This window comes from Crinia signifera, chromosome 1, assembly GCF_055691185.1.
Source record: "Crinia signifera chromosome 1, ASM5569118v1, whole genome shotgun sequence".
Taxonomy (NCBI): Eukaryota; Metazoa; Chordata; class Amphibia; order Anura; family Myobatrachidae; genus Crinia; species Crinia signifera.
Window position 1 is genome coordinate 217,141,158 of NC_139217.1, and position 15,497 is coordinate 217,156,654.

The 15,497-nt window shown below is 46.8% G+C and overlaps 1 protein-coding gene across 1 annotated transcript in view; it reads right to left on the minus strand.

The window, feature by feature from the left end:
• Positions 1-15,497, minus strand: part of LOC146064785 (uncharacterized) — a 100,387-nt gene that overhangs the window by 3,279 nt on the left and 81,611 nt on the right. The gene's annotated exons all lie outside the window — the stretch shown is intronic.

The following is a 15,497-nucleotide window of genomic DNA, read 5'->3' on the forward strand; positions in this document are numbered from 1 at the left end:
GTAAATAAAAAGAAGAAAGTAGAACCACAGGTTCAGCTACTGCTGCTGTATAAGGGCTGTAAAGATCCCAACCATATATATAAACAAAAAGAAAAGAAATAAACAGCACTTGGGTTAGGAATACTAAAAAATAAACTAGCGCATAAATAAAAATATATGATCATTTATTGTACAATAAATCATATTTTTATTTTTTAGTCAAACCCAAGCGCTGTATATTTCTATTCACATCCAAAATGCGTTGTGTGCACGCCATGGACTAATTGTACATTTGACCTCACCATTTAAGGCAAAGCTGGTTGGTGTGTTGTAGAAATTTCCTCTCAACACTTGGGGTGAGATTTAATAGGATGAGAGATTCAGAAAGTGAGAGATTTGGTGAGAAATCTCCAGGTTTTTTTAAAGGGGCAATCATTTACACTGTAAAACCAGTTTGATTTTGAAGTGTAAATGATTTTGTGTTGAATATATTGCACTGAAATTATGTTCCTGGCTATGTTGGAATGATGGCATTATCTGATTTTGTGTGTACTAATGGAGACACTGCTAACAATTTGTTTACAATAAATATTGTTGCATATTTTCTGTTAAAAGCGCTATAATACAAAGTTATTATCTATTGATTTGTACACTTTTTCTCCCACTCCCTCCTTGACCTACTTCAATTTGTCTTTCCAATGAAACTGCCCTTTTTAAAGTGATCTTCTCACTGCTAAATCTGATGGTTACTTTCACATGCTTCTCCTCCTTGATATGTCAGTTACCATTAACATTTAAATACCCACAACTCCTTCAAATCCTTTTCTCCGTTGAGCTTTGTGATAAGGTAGAAGTGAGCCAGTGGAGAAGTTGCCCATGGCAACCAATCAGCTGCTCTGTATCATTTTATATTATGCAAATTATAGCTGTTACTTAGGTGCTAATTGGTTGCCGTGTGCCACTTCTCTCTTATCACTGCTTCATTCATCTGCCCCATTGTCTTCTCACAGTTATCAATGCAACCTTCTAACAGCTCCTTCACTCTATCATTCCCTCTTCCTGTTGGCCTTCCACCGAGAATCTGTCTTTGATCACCATTTTTTTCCAACACATCCAACCATAACTCATTTGTTCTCGACACCAATGTTGTGTTGATGGTACTCAAAACTTCATTCCACCCTGGCAGTTTCCCCCCTCTACCATCTCTTTTATCTCCAACATTTTGAACTCTATTTCTTCTTGGATGTCTCAGTGCTTTCATAAAAACCTAAGATGTCTAAAACTGCAACTATCAACCCCCATCCCCTCCTACTCTCTTGCAGCACACCTTCTCTTTACCACTTTTATTTTACTTTGCCAACACCACGGCCATCAAGTTGGCTGCTTGTCACCCTTGATTCCTCCCACTCCTTTATCCTCTAATACAGTGGTCTCCAACCTTTTTCGGGGCGGGAGCTACTTGCGACAAAATAAACCGCCCGAAGAGCTACTAAATTTAAAAAAAATTTAAAATCTGCATAATATCCAAAAAAATGCCCTTTACACATTATGCCACACAACGTAATGCCCCTGACACCTTATGCCACACACTGCAATGTCCAATATGTCACAAACATACCTCCCAACACGAGGCAGAGGAGACACGCGACCAAAATTAGAGGGTTCACCTACTACCGTGGAACTCCTGCGAGGCTACATCCCCCATTTTTTCCAATATGAGGGCATGGTCAGCTCTCTAAGAGCTGTAGCCACATGTGGTGCGGCCATGGAAAATGGAGATGTGATACACATATGTCCCCAATAGTACAGTGCCAGATACACATGACCCCAATAGTGCAGTCTGTGATGCCCATTATATCTATGCAGCATACTGTGATGCCCATTATACATATGCTGCACACCGTGATGCCCATTATACATATGCCCCACATCGTGATGCTCCATTATACATATGCCCCACATCGTGATGCCCATTATACATATGTAATGAATATTAGGTAATATGCGCTCAAGTTTATCATTAGCGTAGGTCCTATAGGTATGGAGAGGTATGTGTATGGTCTTAAAGGGGCTGCAGTCTATCAGGTGTGTCCTGGACACCCTGTGAGGTACTATGAGAAAGAAATGGATAGACTGCGCCCACCTGTGATGCGCTTATGATGAATATACAAATATAGTGTGTAGATGTAAGCAAAAGAAGAGAGTAAGATGGTAAGTGGGTAAAATTTAATGAATTTATTAAATAAAAATGAAGTCGCAGTGGGAGAATGTGTGGAGTCCTGGTGATGCAGGAATAGGCCAGCGGGGTATCACTCCACTAGGCCTATTGTTTAGGTGTAAGAGTGACCTAGGTAGGACTCTTTAACCATAGGTCCCTTAATAGGAACCTATGTACCTATGTGGGTGACCGCAGCGGTCTGTATGGGCAAGGGGATGGGGGATAACGTGGATACAATGTCCAAGTGCACAGTATTGTGGGGTGCAATTGTCCTGTGGTACTGTGTCAAAGTCTCGTATTAGAGGTGTTACTGCAGGATAGGAACGAATAAGGATGTTGTCCAAAACTGTGTGCCAGGAAAAATGACCGGGGTGGAGGACAGTGAGCGGCGTCCCGCTTTGTACTCTTACCGGATCCTTGTAGGAGAAGTTCTGCCGCCTCTAGGGAGCTGTTGTCGATGGCGTGGGTGGATGCACAGCCATGCGCCGGCACCCGGCTCCACAGTGTCTGTCGCTCGTGACTTCCGGGTTCCGCTCTCGCGAGAGCACCGTTCCCTTGGAAATGATAGACAGCGTACTGCTGGCTCGTACTCCCGGCTGGGAGGAGGCTGTGGTAGAAGGGGGTGGATTACGTAGATTTGATGTTTGCTGAATTCTGAGGCTGTCCCAACGCGTTTCAACCACTAGGGCCTTTGACAAAGGCCCTAGTGGTTGAAACGCGTTGGGATCACCCACAGACTTCAGCAAACATAAAATCTACGTAATCCACCCCCTTCTACCACAGCCTCCTCCCAGCCGGGAGTACGAGTCAGCAGTACGCTGTCTATCGTTTCCAAGGGAAGCGCGCTCTCGCGAGAGCGGAACCCGGAAGTCACGAGCGACAGACACTGTGGAGCCGGGTGCCGGCGCATGGCTGTGCATCCACCCACGCCATCGACAACAGCTCCCTAGAGGCGGCAGAACTTCTCCTACAAGGATCCGGTAAGAGTACAAAGCGGGACGCCGCTCACTGTCCTCCACCCCGGTCATTTTTCCTGGCACACAGTTTTGGACAACATCCTTATTCGTTCCTATCCTGCAGTAACACCGCTAATACGAGACTTTGACACAGTACCACAGGACAATTGCACCCCGCAATACTGTGCACTTGGACATTGTATCCACGTTATCCCCCATCCCCTTGCCCATACACACCGCTGCGGTCACCCACATAGGTACATAGGTTCCTATTAAGGGACCTATGGTTAAAGAGTCCTACCTAGGTCACTCTTACACCTAAACAATAGGCCTAGTGGAGTGATACCCCGCTGGCCTATTCCTGCATCACCAGGACTCCACACATTCTCCCACTGCGACTTCATTTTTATTTAATAAATTCATTAATTTTTACCCATTATACATATACCCCACATCGTGATGCTCCATTATACATATGCCCCACATTAAGCTCCATAATACATATGCCCCACACACCGTGAGGCTCCATTATACATATGCCACACACAGAGATGCACCATAATACATATGCCCCACACACCGTGAGGCTCCATTATACATATGCCACACACAGAGATGCACCATTATACATATGCCACACAATGTGATGCTCCATTATACAAATGCCCCACAGCGTGATGCTCCATAATACATATGCCCCACTGTGATGCTCCATTATACATATGCCACACAATGTGATGCTCCATTATACATATGCCCCACTGTGATGCTCCATAATACATATGCCTCACTGTGATGCTCCATTATACATATGCCCCACTGTGATGCTCCATTATTTATTTACAAATGCCCCACAGCGTGATGCTCCATAATACATATGCCCCACTGTGATGCTCCATTATACATATGCCCCACTGTGATGCTCCATTATACATATGCCCCACTGTGATGCTCCATTATACATATGCCCCACTGTGATGCTCCATAATACATATGCCCCACTGTGATGCTCCATTATACATATGCCCCACTGTGATGCTCCATAATACATATGCCCCACTGTGATGCTCCATTATACATATGCCCCACTGTGATGCTCCATTATACAAATGCCCCACAGCATGATGCTCCATAATACATATGCCCCACTGTGATGCTCCATTATACATATGCCCCACTGTGATGCTCCATTATACATATGCCACACAATGTGATGCTCCATTATACATATGCCCCACATCGTGATGCTCCATTATACATCTGCCACACACCGTGATGCCCATTATACATATTCCCCACTGTGATGCTCCATTATACATGTGCCCCACTGTGATGCTCCATTATACATATGCCACACAATGTGATGCTCCATTATACATATGCCCCACATCGTGATGCTCCATTATACATCTGCCACACACCGTGATGCCCATTATACATATTCCCCACTGTGATGCTCCATTATACATGTGCCCCACTGTGATGCTCCATAATACATATGTCCCACACACTGTGCGCACACAGTTTTCATTTTTTTTTTACCTAATGTAAGTCTGAGCAGAGGCTGTGGCGCAGGACCTGAGCAGAGGCTGCAACATCAATCACGCTGAGCAGAGGCTGTGGCGTCGATGAGAAAGTGCGCTGGGGACGTCAGGAGGACGCGGCATGAAGTCACTTTCAGACCTCCTGCCGCCAAGTGAGGATGGAAACGCTACGCGGCAGGAGGTCACTTCCGTCACGTCAGGACCACAAAAGCAGCATTAAAACACTTTCTGACCTCCTGCCGTCAAGCAAGGTACCGCTATGCGGCAGGAGGTCACTGAAACAGCCCCGAGCTACTGTAAAAGTCCCGGCGAGCTACCCGTCGCTCGCGAGCGACGGGTTGGCGAACCCTGCTCTAATACATACTCATTTACAACTATGTAATTTCCACAATATCTTTAGAATATAACCTTTTTTCCCCTGAGTTAATCTTCCTAAATATCTTATTCATGCACTTGTTATATACTACATGTAATACAGAAATAGTGTTCCTTCCTCGCTCATGACTATATAATGATCTCTTACATTTTTCCTCAGTACTGCAGTATAGCTAGTCTTCCTATCATGTCGATAGTCTGCAATCTCTTCCCAGTTTACTCCTTCACTGGCCCTGTTCCCCTACAGAAAGACTATGCTCCTCACTTTAAAATTCAGAACACAGTACTTAATTACACAACAATTTACTACACTCCTAACCTCATCACACCTTCTTCATTTTTCTCTTTATTATTCATCTTTAATGATGCCTCTGGAATGGGTAGTAAATCTCCCTTTGCATCCAAATTGTGTCCTGTGCTGCTACTAAATAATTCATTCCCTTGCAATATATAGCCTGCAATGTTTCAAAAATGTCCTGAAAATTCATCCCTTCATTAAAGCTCATTTGCTCTTGCCACGCTCTTAACTCTTTGCTTTCACTTAATCTATTCTCTGTCCACTGCTCACTTAGGGCCTTATTCTAGTTCACTCTGACAAAATCCTTCTTAGATGGACAAAACCATGTGCACTGCAGGTGAGGCAGATGTAACTTGTGCAGAGAGAATTCGATTTGGGTGGGGTTTTATTTCAAAGAGATCTATATTGCAGTGTAAAAATAAAGCAGCCAGTAATTTTCCTGCACAAAAATAAAATAACTCATTACTTATGCCTTCACTATATTACCCCAGGTGAAGGCATTAGTAATTCCAACTCCCTTTGTTGATGTGTCGAATTCTCTCTGCACATTTTACCTCTGCCCCCCTGCAGTGCACATGGTTTTGTCCATCTAATAAGGATTTTGTCAGAAAGAGTAAACTAGAATAAGGCCCTTACTTCCCTGTCACTTAGGGCCTTATTCTGGTTGGTGCGGCCCGATCCGAATATGCGGCCAGGACCGAGCGTCCTAAACCCCGCCTTTTGTACGGATTGCTGACTGCATGGAGCACGAGTGGATTTCTCAGGTATGCACCTCCTCCATCTCTGGGAACCTCCCCCATCATTCGATGGTCGCAGTGGTCAGGCAGCACCCGCGTGCTCAGACCACTCAGGCATTTCTCCGTACAAAAGCAGGGATCTGGGCGGGCAGCTGACATCCGGCAATGTCATATGTCCGCCCCTACACGTGCGTCACGGCCGCATTACCATACGTACGCCCAGCGGTTTCATGGGAACGCCCATGAAACGGGGGGTGTACACATATGGTAATGAGCCCAAACAGCCCTTCACGCCCCTCTCCTCCCCCTGTTCGTAGTGTAAACAATTCATGCGGAATTTGGACGTATGTCCCTTTCGCACATGCGCAGATATGCCTCTGCACATGCGCAAACACAAAACATCGGCGGAACGAACGCACGCGGACATATCCGCACCAACCAGAAAAGGGCCCTTAGTCTCTAAACTCTACATAGTTAGGCCCTATAATATAACATAGTAACATAATAATGAAGGCTGAAAATAGAGGTTAGTCAGATTTCAACCTCGAGTTCAACCTATCTAACTTGTAACTACTGACTTGAGTAAAGTAAGTCAAATCTATAGGATTCCCTTTGTGGCCAAAAATGCATCCAGTTTTGATTTAAATTCATTAATATGTAGTTGCTGTAATTACCCCCATCGGCAATGAGTTCCAGAATTTTACTGCTCTAATGGTGAAGAATCCTCTTTTTAATTCAGTAAGGAATTTATTTTCCTCGAGCCTCAGTACATGCCAGCGTGTCCTAAGCATTGGCCTGTTAGTGAACAAATCATGTCCCAGTTCCATATGATTCCCAATCCTGTATTTGAACATACTAATATCACCTCTCAACCTCTGTTTCTCCAGTAAAACATATTCAGCCTGGTTAACCTATCTTATTCTAGTGATTCGAGTCCTTTTACTAGCTTAATCGCCCTTCTCTGTACCTTTTCCAATTAATTGATGTATTTTTTAAGGTGCGCTGAACTGAACTGAACACAATATTCCAAGTGTGGTCTCACCAATGCTTTGTAAAGATGCACTATCACATTGGCATCCCTTCCCCTTTTAATGCATGCCAGTGTCTGGTTTGCTTTTGCTGCTGCACTTCAGCAGTGTACATTATTACCCAATATTTCATCTATAAGTCCAAGTCCTCTACAGCAGAATTCCCTATAATAACTACATTTAGCCCATAAGTAGCTTGTTAATTTTTGTTCCCATATTTATTTATTATTTATTAACAGTTTCTTATGTATCGCATACATATTCTGCAGTGCTTTACAGAGAATATTTGAACATTCACATCAGTCCCTGCCCCAATGGAGCTTACAATCTATATTCCCTACAACATGTACAGCACACAGACATTCTAGAGTTAATTTGTTGGGAGCCAATTAGCCTACCAGTATATTTTTGGATTGTGGGAGGAAACCCACGCAAGTAAGGGGAGAATATACAAACTTCGCACAGTTAGGGGCATGGTGGGAATCAAACCCATGACCTCAGTGCTGTGAGGCAGTAATGCTAACCATTACACCATCCACACTGCCATATTGAATTACAGGGGGAAATTTACCAAAATGGATTCGTAGAAAAAAGGTGTATTCGTAGGCAGAAATACACCTTTTTTTTACGAATTTGTATTTTTGGGATTTACAATCCCAAAAATACAACAATTCGTAGTCCTAAAGATGGAACATTCGTATTTGTATTTACAAATACGAATGTCCTACACCATCGATAGGATACGACAGAAATCACCATTCAAAAGAATGGTGATTCCTGATTTACTAAGCAGCCGTACTGACAATACGGCTGCTAAGTGGTGTGAAACACCCACGCAAATACGACAGGAAAATAGAACACCATTTTCCTGTTCTATTTGCGTTTTAGCCTGCACGGATCAGTCAGATCCGTGCAGGCTACAGTGTAAAAAAATAGAAAAATTAATAAATAAAAAAAATGGCGTGGGGTCCCCCCCACAGCCATAACCAGCACCAGGCTGAAGGAGCCGGGCCGGTAATTAAAAATCAGGGAACCCGACAAATAGGGGCTCCCCGATTTTTAACAACCAGCCCCAGGTCCGGGGCTGGTTCCCAAAGTACGGGGGACAAAATGACTAGGGGTCCCCCGTATTTCAAGAACCAGTCCCAGGCACAACCAGCCAGCAGGGTAATGCCACAGCCGGGGGGAGACTTTTTATGCAAGTCCCCCCGGCCAAAGCATTAACCCTACCGACCAGTCAGCCTGGCCAGGGGCCCTGGGGGAGTGGGGACCCCCCCAATGAAGGGGTCCCCCCCCTCCAGGACTTACCTGACCAGGCTGAAGCCTGGTACTGTCCCCGATGCCCCTGGGCGGTGGGCATCGGGCTGATTATCGTGTAAAAAAAGAAGATGAAACTATTGTTTTTTACTGTGGCACTACAAGTGCCAGCAAGCTGGGACTTGGAGAACCACAAGTCCCAGCCTGCTGGGCATTAAAGGGCCCGCTGGCACTTGTAGTTCCACAGTTAAAAAAATAGTACAATAAACACACAGACACAAAGAAAATAAAAGTTTAATACACACATTACATACATACTGATACTTACCTTTCTTGATCCCGTAGGTAGCCCTGGTCCTGATGTCCGGTGTCGTCCTCCAGGTCCATGTCGGCTGTCTGCGTCGTCCTCCAGGTCCATGTCGACGGTCCGTGTCGTCCTCCAGGTCCATGGCGGTGTCCGGGTCCGAAGATATCCATGTTGGAGCTGTGGAAGGAAATCCTACTCACCTGGTCCTGCGCTGAAGAAGTCTTCTCTTGATCCGACGTAATCCAGGTAATCTTCACAGCTGTCGGTGCTACCCGCTGTCTCTGCATCGCGCTGAGGAGAGATGCTGAGATGTTTCATATTCGGCGCCTCTCCTCAGACTGAATTCTATTGGCCGCTAGGCGGCCATTCAGGAGCCGACTTTCTCGGCTCCTGATTGGCCGCCTAGCGCCCAATAGAATTCAGTCTGAGGAGAGGCGCCGAATATGAAACATCTCAGCATCTCTCCTCAGCGCGATGCAGAGACAGCGGAGACAGCGGGGAGCGCCGACAGCTGTGAAGATTACCTGGATTACGTCGGATCAAGAGAAGACTTCTTCAGCGCAGGACCAGGTGAGTAGGATTTCCTTCCACAGCTCCAACATGGATTTCTTCGGACCCGGACACCGCCATGGACCTGGAGGACGACACGGACCATCGACATGGACCTGGAGGACGACGCAGACAGCCGACATGGACCTGGAGGACGACACCGGACATCAGGACCAGGGCTACCTACGGGATCAAGAAAGGTAAGTATCAGTATGTATGTAATGTGTGCATTAAACTTTTATTTTCTTTGTGTCAGTGTGTTTATTGTACTATTTTTTTAACTGTGGAACTACAAGTGCCAGCGGGCCCTTTAATGCCCAGCAGGCTGGGACTTGTGGTTCTCCAAGTCCCAGCTTGCTGGGGAGGCTTGCTGGCACTTGTAGTGCCACAGTAAAAAACAATAGTTTCATCTTTTTTTTTTACACGATAATCAGCCCGATGCCCACCGCCCAGGGGCATCGGGGACAGTACCAGGCTTCAGCCTGGTCAGGTAAGTCCTGGAGGGGGGGGACCCCTTCATTGGGGGGTCCCCACTCCCCCAGGGCCCCTGGCCAGGCTGACTGGTCGGTAGGGTTAATGCTTTGGCCAGGGGGACTTGCATAAAAAGTCTCCCCCCGGCTGTGGCATTACCCTGCTGGCTGGTTGTGCCTGGGACTGGTTCTTGAAATACGGGGGACCCCTAGTCATTTTGTCCCCCATACTTTGGGAACCAGCCCCGGACCTGGAGCCTGGGGCTGGTTGTTAAAAATCGGGGAACCCCTATTTGTCGGGTTCCCTGATTTTTAATTACCGGCTCCAGGCTCTGTCAGCCTGGTGCTGGTTTCGGCTGTGGGGGGACCCCACGCCGTTTTTTTTATTTATTTATTTTTCTATTTTTTTTTTACACCTTGCAGCCTGCACGGATCTGACTGATCCGTGCAGACTGCTAGAAATAATTCGTATTAGCAGCCGTATATACGGCCGCTAATACGAATTGTTACACCATCGGAGGGTTACAAAGCAGTCGTATCTGACTGCTTTGTAATTTCCCCTCCGGAACACGAGTTTGCATACGACTTAAACAGTCGTATGCAACCGTAGGGAAAATACCAATACGAAAAACTAGGTTTTTCATATTGGTAAATTTCCCCCACAATCTTACTGGTTTTGGGCCACAGGAAGGAGATGTACTGTAAATATGGTAGATTCTACAGCTACCAAAGAGAACCACTGGCAGAGAGACAATGTCAAATATCCTGGGCTCCACCAGATCATCCAAGCCAGTGTGTGAACTTGTTGTAGAGTACAATTTGGAAGATTAATATTATTTCTGGAGTCCAGAAAATAGATACAGTATGTGATACTATAATACAGTAATGGAAAAATATATATCCCAGGTGAAGGCATTAGTAATTCCAACTCCCTTTGTTGATGTGTCAATCCCACTAAAAAAATGTGCGAATAGAGTAACACTAAAGTACTATAGATGGAAAGGTGCTCAATAGTAATAAAGTATATATATCTATACATTTTATATATATATATATATATATATATATATAAATAAATAACAAAGGGGGGTTTTGTGGCCTTTTTTCTGCACTAGTGTGGGGGCAGCACTTCTATAGTGCCTCGCTGTTAATAAAGGCACAACAGATACAGATAGAAGCAATAAAAGGAATAGGAGTGCGCCCAAATACAGTTTTTTTCATCACAGAAATTGCACACTGTTAAAAATCTGTATTTATTACAGTTATTAATACATAAAAACTTTCAGTTCAATAATACGGCTTAACATAAATGTTGCCCAATGGTTAGCTTTGGAGTTAGGGGAAGAGATTACGCAGTCATAGTCCAAGAAACAATGAATGGACAGCTATAGGCTCCCATCCAGGAAAGACAAGCAAAATTATATCATTGAGAATTGACCTGGAAATAATCCACTCTGTATCGATTGTTCACATTCACCAAAGAGTGTCTGCGTCTCCGTCCAACATTGAGTGTAATTCCTGGTTGCTATGGAGCCTATTTGATACATCGGCAAAAGACCAATGTTCTAATACTATCAGTCCGTTCATAAACGGCATTCCCAATTGTTTTTATGCTGAAAAATCTCGGCTTTTCGATTTATAAGACCTAATTTGATCCAGATCACCCCTGAGGAAGTCCTAACGGACGAAACGCGTAGGGTCGTATCTGTACAAGCTCCATTCTGCTGTTGGATCATTTTGTTGGATCTACTGATTATTGAACTGAAAGTTTTTATGTATTAATAACTGTAATAAATACACTGTGCTAGAAGCACTACAACAGACAGCTACACCCCAGGCAGGGATGAGGAATTGCATGGGTTTTCAAAGATGGCGGGTGCTAGAATGAACACTATAGCAACTCAGAGGTATAGACCGTTTTAGATGATTGCAGGTACTTATTAGGATGAGTGCGCCACATAACTGCTCAGACCTTCAGTTGCATAGACTGCATGTGTGTATTCCAATGAGCACACAAATCTGTGAATTAGCAGCTCCACCATTGTGTGAGTGACAGCAATCTCACTCTGTGAGAGTGCTGAATCTGCACTTACCCACAGGCTGTGATGGCGTACCATATCTGTATTGCGCAAGGAACACGTCCATTAAGGCGTCAGCCTTAATGATCGGAATTTCATTGCTTTTTGGCGTTTGAGTGGAAGAGTTACAACAGGTTTCAGAAATGCCAGATCATGTGTAAGAAGCCTTAATGGGACATGTGAAACCGTAAGGTTTTTTGTCAATGGAATTTCATAGCTTTTTTCAATTTATTTTTATTTATTTAAAATTTCAGTGTAAGAATAAAATTAGATTTTTTTAAATGTTTAATGATAACACATCCCTGGCAATGAGCATTACCCGTGGCCTCAAGCATTACCAACCCCTGGCATTGAGTATGACATCCATCCCAGTGCATGAAACCTCTGTAAACAGGCAAGACATCCATCCCATAAAACCCCTGGCAATGAGCATGACATCCAGCGTGTAGAAGCTTTACTGTAGGGCATTGAAGGAGGACAATGTACACACGGGGTACACATAGGGGGAACACAGCTTACACACGAGGGGCACTGGGGGGCACAGCGTACACATGGGGAGACAACGTACACACGGGGGGCACTGGGGGGACAACGTACACACGGGGGGAACAGCGTACACATGGAGGGCACTGGGGGGGCAGCGTACTCACGGGGGCACGGAGGGGAACAGCGTACACACGGGGGCACTGAGGGGTGGGGACAGCATACACAAATGGGGGGGCACAGCGTACACACGGGGGCACTACAGCGTACACATGGGGGGCACAGCGTACACACTGGCGCACAGCAGCGTACTCACGGGGGCACTGTGGGGGGACAGCAGCATACACACGGGGGCACTGTGGGGGGGGGGGCAGCAGAAAACAGCACGGGGGCACTGTGGGGGGGGACAGCAGCGTACACACGTAGTTCCCGCTAGGCTTATTTCACGAGGCGCTGCGCCCTGCCCCTTTAATAGCTGCCGATTTCCGCCCTGCCCGTTTCTGCCCGCCCTGCATAGTTAATAGCTGCTGTCCCGCTGACAGTGTAAGCTGGTAGCGCGGCAGCGTGTGGACTAGCCTATTGGAATGCCTAGGGGGCGTACATTCAATGCTTAGGGCCGGGCCAGCTCAGCTCAAGGGTGCACTCCTTCAGGGCACGGGAGTGCTCACTGCACAGTGCCACGGTCGCCGCTATTACTAGACTCCTGGCTGCTGCGCGCACACTGCACTCAAGTCAGTGTTAGTGAAAGCTCAGTGTAGTGGGAATGGGCAGAGGACCGCAGGCATTGCAGGGATTGCTGTACGCCCGGAGCCTCCGCCCACCCACCTCTCAAAGAAAGTTTTTATCTTAAAAAGTGCGCTCAGCGCACAAAAGCGTCGCTCCCCTGGAGCCTGGAGTCCCACAGAAGCCAACCACTTGCTGAACCACCAACAGAGGCCCCTAGTCACCCTGCAACTCAGCATCACATCCCCGGGCACCACGTGCAGAAGACCCACGAGTATGATTCTTTATGAAGCTGCCCCAATGCCAGCACTACACCACGCAGAGCAGTGTCTAGCAACCTAGAGGTAGGAACAGTGCAGCTTTGCTCCATATCCTTTCACAAGAGAGCTTTGTGGGGGTACTGTGGGGGCATTGCAGTAACTGTGGGGGCATTGCACTCACTGTGGGGGAATTGTGGGCACTGTGGGGGCATTGCGGTCACTGTGGGGGCATTGCACTCACTGTGGGGGAATTTTGGGCACTGTGGGGCATTGCGGTCACTGTGGGGGCATTGCGGTCACTGTGGGGGCATTGCGGGCACTGTGGGGCATTGCAGTAACTGTAGGGGCATTGCAGTAACTGTGGGGGCATTGCAGTCACTGTGGGGGCATTGCGGTCAAGACAGCAGAGAGAGAGAGATAAAGACAGCAGAGAGAGATAAAGACAGCAGAGAGAGAGATAAAGACAGCAGAGAGAGATAAAGACAGCAGAGAGAGATAAAGACAGCAGAGAGAGAGATACGGACAGCAGAGAGAGAGAGATAAGGACAGCAGAGAGGAGAGGCAGAGAGGACAGCAGAGAGAGAGATAAGGACAGCAGAGAGAGATAAGAACAGCAGAGATAGAGATAAAGACAGCAGAGAGCGAGAGATAAAGACAGCAGAGAGAGAGATAAAGACAGCAGAGAGAGATAGAGATAAGGACAGCAGAGAGAGAGAGATAAGGACAGCAGAAAGAGAGAGATAAGGACAGCAGAGAGAGAGATAAGGACAGCAGAGAGAGATAAGGACAGCAGAGAGAGATATAAGGACAGCAGAGAGAGATAAGGACAGCAGAGAGAGAGATAAGGACAGCAGAGAGCGAGATAAGGGCAGCAGAGAGAGGCCTGGCATTAAAGAGTGGAGGGGGAGGGTCCGCAAAGGGCTAATTGCTGGGGGAAGGGGGGTTGGTGGGAGGTCGGGCAGGCGGCGCATTGTGAACCGGGATGCGGGGAGACTATTGATGCCACTGGACAGTGTGTTTTCTGCGCCGCAGCCTACGGGGCGGGCAGCGGCAGGCATGTACATGCTGGTCGCCGGCACCCACACAGACAGCGCTGCCAGCCCATCTCCCCGCCGCGCGCCAGATGCAAGGGGGCCGCAGAGACAGTCCGGAGCTTATGCTCGCAGGGGAGAGACAGAGTGGGACACAGGCAGCGATGCCTGTGTCCCGCTCTGTCTCTCCCCTGGGAGCATAAGCTCCGGACTGTCTCTGCGGCCCCCCTTGCATCCAGCGCCTTGGTCATGTCACTCCCCTCTGTACCCACTCAGGGTGGCTGTTACCCTCTCCCCCGCCGGTGCCTAATCTCATTCTGGCTGTTGTTCTGTCACCGTCCCCCAGCTGCAAGCCTCAGATGTTTTGGGCACTGCCGCTGTGCAAGATAAGATCTTGCGCCAGCACCATTTGTCGGGGCTTCACAAACTGAAACCACCACTGTTGCTGAGCTGTTCCCGATGCCCTAGGCAATTGCCTAGGGTCGGCTCTGGCTGCCGCCCATTATAGGTGCCGCACCTAAGCCTGTACACTTCCCCAAAAAAAGCACTTTCATATTTGAATTTCCCGGCAGTGCTGGCAGTGCAGTGAATAAATTAGCTGACGTCACTCAGCTTACACCCGTACCTCCGGCACAGCAGTACCTTACTAAACTCAGTCATTAAAACAGTGTCAGTGCAAATAATCACACAGCACCCCCCACCCCTCCATCCCCACCCCCATGTATAACATAAACACCACTACTTACACTTACACAAAATAATTTCAGTTTGCGAGCAGGAGTCGGCCATCTCGGTACACCAGAGAGAAGCCACTCTGTGTACTCCCCCAGCTGATAACTACTGCGGCTGCGCAACAAGTTGATAACTCCTATTTCTATAATGGGGGACGTTTCACTAAATTATAAAAAAAACTGTACCTATCTGAAAATACTCAACCCCAAAAGGCACTCCACTGGGACAATATCTACCTAATAAAACAAACCCCAAGTCTCAATTGTTCCTCTACCCTGAGTTATGCCTTCCCAAAAAAAACCTCATAGACTTACATGGGTGACAGTTGGAAGTTTAGATCGCTCCCAATTGGTCATTCTTTAATATTTCAACCTGAAATTTGGCACGCACCACCGGTTGACGATTCTACGCGTACATGCCAAATTTCAGCTTAGTACGCCCAGTCACTTTTGAGGTGCAGTCCCTCAAACAC